At 45.2% G+C, this 12,886-nt stretch overlaps 2 pseudogenes; one reads left to right on the forward strand and one right to left on the reverse strand.

The window, feature by feature from the left end:
* The first annotated feature begins 2,453 nt into the window (after positions 1–2,453).
* Positions 2,454–2,570, forward strand: LOC136642499 (5S ribosomal RNA; annotated as a pseudogene).
* An 8,800-nt stretch (positions 2,571–11,370) lies between these two features.
* Positions 11,371–11,484, reverse strand: LOC136642655 (5S ribosomal RNA; annotated as a pseudogene).
* Between the last annotated feature and the right edge of the window lie 1,402 nt (positions 11,485–12,886).

Here is a 12,886-nt window from a genome sequence, read left to right on the forward strand (position 1 = left end):
GCAGAATGGGCAGCAAAATGGCAGATGTGCTTCAACGTCAGTAAGTGTAAAGTCATGCACATTGGGGCAAAAAATCAAAACTTTAGATATAGGCTGATGGGTTCTGAGCTGTCTGTGACAGATCAGGAGAGAGATCTTGGGGTGGTGGTGGACAGGTCGATGAAAGTGTCGACCCAATGTGCGGCGGCAGTGAAGAAGGCCAATTCTATGCTTGGGATCATTAGGAAGGGTATTGAGAACAAAACGGCTAATATTATAATGCTGTTGTACAAATCTATGGTAAGGCCACACCTGGAGTATTTTGTCCAGTTCTGGTCGCCGCATCTCAAAAAAGACATAGTGGAAATGGAAAAGGTGCAAAAGAGAGCGACTAAGATGATTACGGGGCTGGGGCACCTTCCTTATGAGGAAAGGCTACGGCGTTTGGGCCTCTTCAGCCTAGAAAAGAGACGCCTGAGGGGGGACATGATTGAGACATACAAAATTATGCAGGGGATGGACAGAGTGGATAGGGAGATGCTCTTTACACTCTCACATAATACCAGAACCAGGGGACATCCACTAAAATTGAGTGTTGGGCAGGTTAGGACAGACAAAAGAAAATATTTCTTTACTCAGCGTGTGGTCGGTCTGTGGAACTCCTTGCCACAGGATGTGGTGCTGGCGTCTACCCTAGACGCCTTTAAAAGGGGATTGGACAAGTTTCTGGAGGAAAAATCCATTATGGGGTACAAGCCATGATGTGTATGCACAACCTCCTGATTTTAGAAATGGGTTATGTCAGAATGCCAGATGCAAGGGAGGGCACCAGGATGCAGGTCTCTTGTTATCTGGTGTGCTCCCTGGGGCATTTGGTGGGCCGCTGTGAGATACAGGAAGCTGGACTAGATGGGCCTATGGCCTGATCCAGTGGGGCTGTTCTTATGTTCTTATGTTCCCTCCAGAAATTTGTCCAATCCCCTTTCAAAGGCATCTGGGCCATCTTGTGGCAAGGAGTTCCACTGACTTATTACCATCTAGGTAAAGGAATATTATCTTTTGTCTGTCCTAACTCTCCCAACACTCAGTTTTAGTGGATGTCCCCTGGTTCTGGTGTTGTGTGGGAGGGAAAAGAGCCTCGCTATATCCACTCTCTCCATCACCGTCACCACATTGTGTGGCATGGAGTTCCACAAACTAATTACATGCTGGGTAAAGAAATATTTTCTTTTGTTTGTCCTAACTCTCTCTTCATTCAATTTTAGTGGATGTCCTCTGGTTCTTGTGTTGTGTGAGAGGGAAAAGAGCATCTCTCAATCCACTGTATCCATCCCCTGCATAATTTTGTATGTCTCAGTGTCCTTCCTCAGGTGCCTTTTCTAGCTCAGCACTCTTCTCCCCTCCACATTTCCTCTTCCTCTCTGTCCCCTTCTTCCTTTTCCAATCCAAGGAGATGGAGGACAAATAGGTGAGTAGAGATGGGCAGCCCTTATCAATCTGCTGCATGAGGCAACTGCTTCAGTTGGCCTCAGGGGTGGCCTGGAATTCCATTCCAAATGGGTTGGAAACAGGCAGTTGGTTTTTTGAATCACTTTGGAGGTTACAAGAATGAGAGAGAGAGAGAGAGAGAGAGAGAGAGAGAGAGAGAGAGGAACAATCTGCTGGCTGGATCTACTGGAAAGGAGAGTCAATTTTGAGGTATATTCTTCACAATTGATGCAATGGTGAATTTCTCTAAGTTTATAGGCCATTGAGTCCAGCTTCCTGTATCTCACAGTGGCTCACCAAATGCTCCAGAAGCTTCATAAGCCCTCCTCAAAAAATCAACCAAGGAGGAGACGGTCCAACCTGCAGCTTGAAAATGAGGTTATGAATGAAGTTATGGGGCTGTTTCCAGCAGTGGCGTCCCTAGGGCTTGGGTCACCCCATGCAGGAGGCCAGTGCATCACCCCAATGATGAACCTCCTCCCATGCAGTGGGTGGCGCAATGTCCTGGGCGGTGGGTGCGGTGATGCTTCATTGCCTGCCACCTGCTGGTATTTTGGCTATAACTTTTGATAGAATAGAGATATTTCCGTGCAGTTTGTTTTACTGCACATCAATTTATGTACAACATGATGATATTATTTGAAAATACCAAGATTTTAAAAATTTTGGCTACTAGTGGTGTCACCCCTCTTGTGCGCGTCACCTGGTGCAACCCACACCCCTCTAGAGACACCACTGCTTTCCAATCAGCATCAATCAATCAATCAATCAATCATTAGATTTTATATTCTGTTTTAGAGTCTGTTTTTTTAATTATAAATTGTAAGCCCCCCAGGTGGACATTAATAATATGTTGTAAGCCCCCCCCCCCCCCAGACATAAATGCTTTAAAATAAGTAAGGGCCCAATCCTATCCCACTTTCTAGCACCAATGCAACCGCAATGCAGCCCTGAGGAAAGGGTGAGAACTCCTTTGTAGTTGCCCAGACAGCAACTGTTACCCTGCACATGCCCGATCGTGTCTGATCTTGGAAGCTAAGCAGGGTCAGGCCTGGTTAGTACTTGGATGGGAGACCACCTGGGAATACCAGGTGCTGTAGGCTTATACCATAGTCTTTCAAGACTGAAGGTTGCCAACCATCAGTCTGCTTTACCTCCTGGAGACAGGGCTACCCCACCCCTTGAGCAAGGATATGAGAGGCTGTTTGCCTGTTGTGAGAGCCCATGACTTGCTTACAGCATCTTTCCTCCTGGCCAGGCAGCCAACATTTTGGTGGTGAGCACTTGACTCAGTGGCCAGCTGCCCCTTTAAATCCCCCCTTCCAGAAGCTAGCAAACAATAAGCACTGAAGTTGAAGCCAGTTGAGGAAGAGAATAAGAAAATGGGTGCAATCAATTATCTCCCTTTCTGAACTGAGGATGAATTCTGGAGGAGGAAGGTTCAGTAGTGTTTTCCCAAGGACACCACCCCCCAGCAAAGAGAAGGAGCAGCAGCTGATCGGGTACAAGCCCAGTCCCTGCAACAGCAGCAGTGACAATACTGAGCAGAGGGGGACAAGTGGCTGAATCAGGTTCGGCCAGTGTTTCTCAACCAGTGGTACGGGTACCACCAGTAGTGCTTGAGGTGGTATCTGATGGTACTTGTGGGGCCCCTGGACACCAGCTGCCCAGCGGTGAGACCTGGAACGTGACACAATAAACAGCGGAAGGAAACTCTGAATCCTTTACGCGCTCCAAAAAAGCCCTCTCATCCACCCTGAGCCTCTTACTGGTGTTTGTTGCATTGCACCTGGCCTCCCAACCCAGAAGTTACTGGTAACGATGTCATCACCAGTTACTTCCAGTAGTACTTTGAAAAGGTGGACCATATGAAGTGGTACAGCAGAGGACAAACATTGAGAAACACTGGGTTAGACTGTTATTTGTTCCTCCTTATGGTCTATCGCACACTTAAAAAAAAGAATGAAGCGACAGATGTATCCACTTGAGAGTAAGCCCATTGAACTCAGTGGGACTTCTGAATAAACATGCATAGAATCAGGTACATAAAGAACAAAAAAAGATTATTGAAAATACCTTTATCACATTTGTATGTTGCCCTTCCTCCAAGGAGCTGAGGGTGGTATACAGAGCAACTCCTCACCCCTTCTTATCTTCACAGCAACCCTGTGAGAGGAAGTTAAGGTGATAGAGGATGACAAGCTCAAGGGCAACTCTATTTTCTCTACCTCCACCACTGGTGATACTTGAGGTGGTGTCTGGTGGTACTTGCAGGACTCCTGGACAACCGCTGCCCAGATGTGAGACCAGAAGCATGAATTGACAAACACTGGTAGAAAGAAGGCTCCGCTCCATGGGCAAAGCTCCAGTGCATAGTTTTTGTATGTTCAAAAAAGCCCTCCTGTCTGCTCTGAGCCTCTTACCAGTGTTTGTAGTGTCACATCTGGCCTCCCAACCTGAAAATAACTGGCGCTGATGTAACTTCCAGTGGTACTTTCAATAGGTGGACCATGTGAAGCGATATGGTGGGGGACAAACCTTGAGAAACATTGGTTTAGGCAAAGCCCTGAGACACAAATAAACAGTAAAAGTTTTCTTAGATAAATCATTGCCACCTAAACATGTTTAAAATAGCTGCCTTGTTATCTGTGGGCTGGACAAGTGTTCCTGCATACCTAGAACTCTCTGTGTGTTTTAAGCCTCATTGTTGCTTCATACATGTAACACTGGCTAACACGTGCAGTTTAGCATGGCCCAGCTTTCTTCCAAAGCACAGGAAACCTTGAGCCTTGATGAAATCAGGCAAACACAGTCTTAGGCTGTGATTTTATCCACAGTTTCCACAAGAAAGCCCCACTGAGCATAGTAAACCTACTTCTGAGTAGACGACGCATAGATTCACACTGCTGGTTGGTTTTCTGAGACTGGGGCTTATGTTAAGAAAGTGGGACTGAATTTTTTAGAAATGGTTCCTTATTGGTTTTTACATATATCTTGGTGCTAAAATATGGTGTAAAAATGGGTCTTTACATACCATATGTCTTGGTACTCGGGGTGTTGCAAATAGGAGTATCTTGTTTTTATCTTCACAACATCCCCGTGAGATCGGTTATGCTGAGAAATAAGCTTGTCTCACAGTGTCTCATGGATCAGCCATCCTGCTTGAATAATAGCGGTACTGGTTTTACTTTTGGTTAAATGGATGGAAAGTTTGCATAAATCTGAATGCCTCCTTCAGTTCCATACACAATGACCTGAGAGAGTATCAAGGCATTTTGATGCATGTATGTCTAATCAGAAGTAAACCCCATTAAGTTCAATGGAACTTACTCCTATAGGATTGCAGCCTGAGCCCCACTGGATGTGGGCAATGTGAGTCAACATTGGACGATGGACTAGGATGTGGGGAGACTTGAGTTCAAATCCCCATTCTGTCATGAAGTTCACTGGATTACGAGTGAACTCGTAGTTGGCCTAGTCACCAATTGTCAACACAACCTACCTTAGAGGGTTACTGTGAGGATAAAGATCCGGAAACCCTGGATCTTTTTAAGAGCTAGCAACATCTTTGCCTGCCTTAGTGACGTGGTCTGAGAGTGTTGGTATGCCACTGCTGGCTTGGTGACATAGTTTGAGGGTGTCATCTTGTCCCTTGCCTCAGGCAGCACAATGACTTGGTCCAGGTCTTTCAGGTTGACTGAGACAGGCTTGGAGCACCCACCTCTGTCCACACACTCACCCACACTCCTCCTCCTGCTCCTTGGATTGAAAAAGGAATAGGAGATGGAGTGGAAGTGTGGGGAGGAGAGTAGTTGCCTTTGGCACTTACTCTTCAACTCCATTCCCTTGTTATTTTATCAACAGCTAAGGGAGGACCGCATTTGGTATGCCAACTCAGAGCCCAATCCTATCCAATTTTCCAGTGCCAGTGCAGCAGTGCCAATAGGGTGTCTGCTTCATCCTGCAGTGGGGGAGGGCTGTCACAGAGGTCTTCTCAAGGTGTTGGAACATTTGTTCCCTCACCTCCAGGTTACATAGTAGCTGCACCACTACTGGAAAGCTGGATAGAATTGGGCCCTCAGTCAGCAGAAGGTCTTGGGCTGGTTCGGACCACCACTGAGTAACATGCTCTTCTCCCAAGCCTGGAGCAATTTTAGAAAATTGTTTTAAAGGAAATGATAATGAAACAATGTTGCATATTCACACACATGCTCTCCATGTAACCCTGTCCAGAGAAAACAGGGCAAGACTACCTATTCCTTCCTGTGATGGCCAACTGGTCTGTGGTTGGTCTGTGGAACTCCTTGCCACAGGATGTGGTGATGGCGTCTGGCCTGGACGCCTTTAAAAGGGGATTGGACAAGTTTTTGGAGAAAAATCCATTATGGGTTACAAGCCATGATGCGTATGTGCAACCTCCTGATTTTAGAAATGGGCTATGTCAGAATGCCAATGCAAGGAAGGGCACCAGGCTGCAGGTCTCTTGTTATCTGGTGTGCTCCCTGGGGCATTTGGTGGGCCGCTGTGAGATACAGGAAGCTGGACTAGATGGGCCTATGGCCTAATCCAGTGGGGCTGTTCTTATGTTCTTATGTTCTTATGTACTGTTTCAAGAACATTTGCTTATGATAAAAATCCAGTTTTGCTTGAAAGTTCACTGACATTGAATACCACATGCCATTTATTCAGACGAAACGCAGAATCCACCTTTTGCTCCCCACAATCTCCTCCAAGACATCATCATCAGTACTGTCCAATCAGCATGTGTCCAGTTCTGGTTCTGGACTTTAAGCTGGCCTTCGCACTCCTCAAGCATTTCAGTTGAACTAGGAGAATTTCAGCAATCAGTTCTGGAACTGGAAGGGGCAGGATTTGCTGCAACTTTCAGTTCCTTTAGGGCATAATCCTAACCCCTTATGTCAGTACTTTCCAGCACTGGCATAGCGGTGCCAATGCGACATGTGCTGCCCCCTGCAGTTGGGTGTCACTCACGGAGGCCTCCTTAAAGGAAGGGAACATTTGTTCCCTTACCTCAGAGCTGCATTGCCCTTATGTCAGTGCTGGAAAGCACTGACATAAGGGGTTAGGATTGCACCCTTAGTTAATTTACAACTCTCTTTTTAGCCCTCTATGTTGTTATTTACATGTGTATTGATAAAATACTGAAAAAGAAAAAAAATGCACAGCACAAAGCAATCAGGGTTTGATCATATGTATGTTTATGTCAGGATGCTTGATTCTTACAGATACATGTTCCCATCCATTGGTAAAGCACCATGCCAAAAGTGTGTACCATCATATCAAGCTTGCTTTTTAAGGTGTTTTATCAATGCACACATGCACAGGTATACTGGTGCACTGATAAAACACCATAACAAACTCTGATATATAGGTTCTCAGAACGTGGTTGGCAATCTTCAGTCTCGAAAGACTATGGTATAAGCCTACAGCACCCGGTATTCCCAGGCAGTCTCCCATCCAAGTACTAACCAGGCCTGACCCTGCTTAGCTTCCGAGATCAGACGAGATCAGGCATGTGCAACCTATATAACTCTGATTTGCTTGCAGTGGAAGGAGAAAGCATGAAGGAAGTGAACGCTGCCCAATCCTTGCATGCTCAGTATTTCTTTACAAAATTCAGAAGTAAAAAAATCATAAAAGTACAGAATTCCTGATCTATTTCAGAAAAGAAACAGGACCAGGTAATTTGGAACTCTAAAATCTTGGGAGCAATTTGAATGAGGAAAATTTGGGAATCATCCCTAGCATCTCTCTGCTTCCTCCATTGTAACACCCATAATTTCAAGCACTTAATTCTCTAAACACGTTTCTTTTGAGAGCAAGCTCTCATCTTCTTCAGCAGGGGTGCTCAAACTTTCAACTTTAGGGATGCTGGACCTTTAACAAGTGTATAGAAGAGAGAATTTCAGCAGGTGCAGCTTGTCATCTGTGGGATGACAAGTTGCACCTGCTGCAATTCTCTCTTCTATACACTTGTTAAAGGTCCAGCATCCCTAAAGTTGAAAGTTTGAGCACCCCTGTTCTTCAGCACTAGAGCAAGCGCCTGCCTTTTTGTTTTGTTTTTAAAGAAACAAACTGGCTTAACTTTTGCCACATCTAAACTTCTGAAAAGTTAAGTCACTGAGCCCTTGCTACAATGTAAGCACTCTACCCCTTTCTACCCCCAGTGGCACTGGAAACATTCTGGGAAAGGGACAGGAATGTGACTGCAATAAGATGAAATCACTATCCCTGGCACTAGGACCTCACAGACACCTTTTTGAAATGCTGTCTGGGAGTATGTCAGTGATACAGAGACAGAGCAGCTCTTGCTGTTACACAAGACAAGGGGTAGCAGCAATAGCACAAGGAGCATCCTTTGCCTCCTGAAGGTATTTATTTACCTGCCTGTTACCTCAAGCATCCCTTAACCTTCCGAAAGCCTTATCAACCTCTCGCTAAGGCAGATGAATTCCCAGATCTTTAGTGGCTGCATTATTTTTTTCATACCTGTCTCTTCCTATTTCCATAGACTCCAGCAAAGAGCAGAAGCAACAGTGCCATAAAGAAATGGGCTAGTTATTCTTCCGCTGGGAGGATCCAGAGGGATTTCACACCAAAAATGTAAGTAGATTTTATATGATTTTCCTTGCATTGCTTATTACCAGTCACACCTTCAGCCTCTGCAAAGCATTCCCTCTTGGTAGAAACCAACCAAGCCTTCCTGGGCCAATTTGCTCAGTGAAATGTTGATATTTGCCCATTTTGTCCTGGGAAAATGCCCACGTCTCTGGAGAGGCACATTTTCTTTGTTTGCATATGTACGATCAAATATTGTTTGCTGTTGGGTATTTGTTTTTCAGAGTGTTTTTTTTTTTTTTTGGCCACTCTGGGTTGGGCAAGAGGTAAAAGCACTTAAACTGGTGCAAGAATGACTCGGATTAAAATCAGTGAGAGATGACAGAGCATGGGAAACTAAAGTACTGGCATTTGATCCAATTCACTATTTAGTGCCTTTGTCTTTGGGGAAATTGAATACTTGTTGCAATTGATCTAGTGTACTTTGCTTTATCCACATTGTGAACTAGATTCCAATGCAGTCAAGGAGCCAAAATTTAAAAACAGTGCCCAATAGCATTGGGTAATTTTTTCCATGCCACCACAGACTTTTAAAAGGAAAAAATGACTATGGTGCTGGAAAGAAAAGTATCCAAGCTGCATGGCAAGCCAGCCCACATGAATAGCATGTTACTAAATAGGAGCAGCTCCCATTAAGAGATCAGCCTAAATTTTGAGTGATAACAAATATCCTCCAAAGTACCACTCTTGTGCAAAAAGAGGTGCAGTACAATCTTAAGGAAGTTTACTCTGAAGCACTCCTATTGAATCCAGTGACTCTGACTGCTGCAGCTCAGCTTAGAACTGGTTCCTTTAGGGAGCTGTGAAACACACATCCCTAGTGGCCTAGTTCAGTTATAACTGGGCTACTTTTTCTTTTTTAGCAAGACAGAGGCCCAAACTTGATGTTCAGCTGCAGAATTGGGCCTGGGGACACTGAGTCACAACTAAGCCCATTTGGGAGGATGTAATTTGCAACACAGAAGTGTCAGGAAGCATATTCATACCACAGCTCCCTTTTTCATGCAAGTGGGAATAAAGAGGCTGGGAGGGTGGAGATTACATGAGAAAGCAAAGGGTGGAGAAAGGGTTAAGCTTGCTCTCCTGCCCGAAGCTTCACCACTGCAAACTATACCCCCTTCCCCATGTTGTATAGCTGTTTGGTGGATAACTCTGGTTGCCAGATCTGGTTCTCTCATGCCCAGTTCTGGCCAGATATATATAGTTAATATAAATCCTAAATAGTTTGGACCTGAGTAATTGTTTGGGACCTGAGTACTTGAAGGACCATCTCTCCTTGCATGAATCTGTCCATCCTGTGAGGTTGTCTCAGGAGGTCCTCCTCTGAGTGTTGTCACTTCTTGACATCCATTTGGCAGTGACCTGCAAAAGGGCCTTCTTTGTGGTGATGCTTGGCCTTTGGAGTGCTCCATCCCTGGAGCTTAGAACTGCTCCATCTCTGCTGGCCTTCCACACTTTCCTGTTTCATCAAGCTTTTGATTAGCATGTCCTCTTTGGCTCCGTTGTTTTTTGGTGGCTGCTGTTGCTTTGAATTTTGAATTCATTGGCTCTTCTTCGCTTTCTTGTAAGTTGCCTTGAGTTCCCACAAGGGCAGGAAAAGGGGGATATAAATGTTTTAAATAAACAACACTCCCATGAGATGCATCATTTTGTTCACTGCAGATCCACAGGGCAGAAGCATTACAGGGGAGGGGCTGCAGCTCAATAGTAGAGTATGCACTCTGCAGGAGGTTCTGTTGGCAGCTTCTCCAGAGAGGACTGAGAAGGACCCCCATCTGAAATCCCAGAAGCTACTACCAGTCAGTGTATGCAAGGTAGATAGACCAGTGGTCTGACTCAGTAAAAGACAACTTCTTCTGAACAGGTTGGGACCTGTCCACTTTGTTTTGTTAAGCATTCCTGTTAAGCAGGGGGGAGAGAAGCAGCAGCTGCAGTGGTCCTTTCTCTTTCAGTGGAGTATCTGTGATTTTAACACAGAACCCCCCCCCCCCCCATCACTTAGGAAGCACTAACCCAGCAATGGGATAGGAAAAGGGAGCTGAAGCTCTAGAGTTCCTTCCTCTTTGGTAGGGCTACATGTTGACACCTGGATGCCTTGCCCTTGATGCATTATTGGAACGGGGCATCTTGAATGTTAATATGGACCCTCACCAAAAGAAGACCAGCCACAGCAGCTTTGGCTGCAGTTCTCACTCCCCTTCACCTGATAAGCACTTACTGAGCGGCAAAAATGGCACAATATATATCTGGGATCGTAACTTCCCCAGAAAGTCGGTACTGGTGATAAACCTTCCGTACCTGGTTTTTAAGCTTCACACAGTCTCTATCAAACCAAGAAGATGGCTTTGGATTCTTTCTATCAGTCCCACTTTCAGGTTTAGGGATTAAGGAAAGTGAGAGAACATAAGAACAGCCCCACTGGATCAGGCCATAGGCCCATCTAGTCCAGCTTCCTGTATCTCACAGCGGCCCACCAAATACCCCAGGAAGCACACCAGATAACAAGAGACCTCATCCTGGTGCCCTCCCTTGCATCTGGCATTCTGACATAGCCCATTTCTAAAATCAGGAGGTTGCGCATACACATCATGGCTTGTACCCTGTAATGGAGAGATAGGTAATTAGTACCTCACAGATTTTGATTGCTTCCAGGGGGTCTGATTCCCTCATCATAGGCGTTCTATAATTTAGGCAGATCTCAGATTGTAATTACTGAGTGATGACAGGGGCAGCTGAAGGTGCAGTAGTCCTGCTTTCTTTGGTGGGGCTACTATTAAAATTTTGGATTGCCTGCCCCTCCATGATGGGAATGGTTATTGTGTAGTAAGGGGCGGGAAAGTAGCAGCTGCAGCAGACCCTAATGGCAGCACCAAGGAAAACGTCCCTCTACTGCCCAGAAACTGAGCAGTAGACAGAGGGGTGTCCTCCTTGGTACTGCAGTAGGCACGGGACTTCAGGGATGGGCCCTCAGGGAGGCCACTGCCTAATCTGCCCACCTCTGATGGCCCACCTCTATCATCTTGCAGTAACCAAATAAAGCTTTGACTACAGCTATCTGGATTTCATCTTGCCAGTGTAGTCCATGTCATTGTTTCCTGATATCTCCTGAAATTTGCTGGTTTAAAGTTTTTGATATAAATATCCTGCCTAAATAGGTATAGTTCATGGGAAAATCCCAATCCAATTACAATCCCAAATCAGTTTTTTTAAAAAATGAAAAAAAATGGTGGTTGGCAACCTTCAGTTTCGAAAGAGTATGGTATAAGCCTACAGCACCCGGTATTCCCTGGCGGTCTCCCATCCAAGTACTAACCAGGCCTGACCCTGCTTAGCTTCCGAGATCAGACGAGATCAGGAGTGGGCAGTTGTGTCATTGGCTTAGAAGAGAAAGGCTACGTCCAGAATCATCCTTTAATTGCTAAAAGATTTGCAGGCTTTGAGAGTTGTTTGATGTAATCCTATCATCCTATGAACTTGTATAAATGGAGCTCTGTTCCGAGTCTATTTGCCTGCGTGCTGAATCCAGAATTCTTCCATCCTGATTGTTTGGCAGGCATGGAATTTTATGTTGTGTCCGTATGTTTTCCCTCTCATTTACTTCTCATAATACATGATACTTACATGGTTTTGATGGTGTTTTCATTATAAAGATGGATTTAATTATGACTTGGAGGAGCTTTGACAATGCCACCATATTAGCCATACTGGGAAAACAGCATTCCACACTGCCTTCAACACAGCATTCAACACTGTGGGCCATTGTGAGTTACAGGAAGCTGGACTAGACTGGCCTTTGACCTGATCCAGTGGGGCTGTTCTTATGTTCTTATTATGTTAACACATATCCCAAGTCAGACCATTGATCCATGTAGCTATTATCTACTCCAGGGGTGTCCAAAGTTTTTGGCAGGAGGGCCACATCATCTCTCTGACGCTGTGTTGGGGGCAAAAAAGAATTCATTTACATTTAAAATTTGAATAAATTTACATAAGTTTACATAAATGAATACATTAAAGATGAACTTATTTGAATGAATGAAGGTCTTGCAATAGCTCAAGGACTATAAAAGGCCTTGCACAAAGCAAGGCTGGCCTTTTCTTTGCTGCCACTACTGTGTCACAGACGTGAAACAGCAAGCAGTGGAGGGAGCCTTCATCCCACAGCTCATGCGAGAGGTCAAACAGTCACCCTCACACTGAGAGCAGATGGATCGGGCCAGTGTGGGCTCCAACAAATCTCTGGAGGGCCAGAGGCTCATTGGAGACTGGGGGCTCCCTGAGGGCCGCATTGAGAGGCCTCGAGGGCTGCAAGTGGCCCCAGGGCCGGGGTTTGGGCACCCCTGATCTACTCTGACAGGCAGTGGCTCTCCAGGGCTTCAGATGGGTCCTTCCCAGTCCTATCTGGAGACGCCAGGAATTGAATTTGTATAAGAAGTTACAATGCAAAATCCTTTTGGAAGTCCAGATGCTGAAAAAGTCACATTGTGGTCATCATCCAGAACAAATGCGCACCTTACCCAATCTGAGGGTTTTCTTTATATGGTATGTTGGTGGTGATATGTTGAACTGCTAAACTGACTTCAAGTAAATTAGGAAAATGTGACTCTTACAGTGGCAAAAGTTCTGTTCAGCCGAGTTACTTCATTGGCACCCCCTGTTAAAAAAAACCCTTTCACACTAGGTAGGCAGTATATACAGAGCTGAAATTCCTTTGACAGTTTGAATTTACTTGGGTTAGTTATTTCAGCAAGGTGGATTTATCCCTATTAAATGTATTCAG

Source organism: Tiliqua scincoides, chromosome 2, assembly GCF_035046505.1.
Source record: "Tiliqua scincoides isolate rTilSci1 chromosome 2, rTilSci1.hap2, whole genome shotgun sequence".
NCBI lineage: Eukaryota > Metazoa > Chordata > Lepidosauria > Squamata > Scincidae > Tiliqua > Tiliqua scincoides.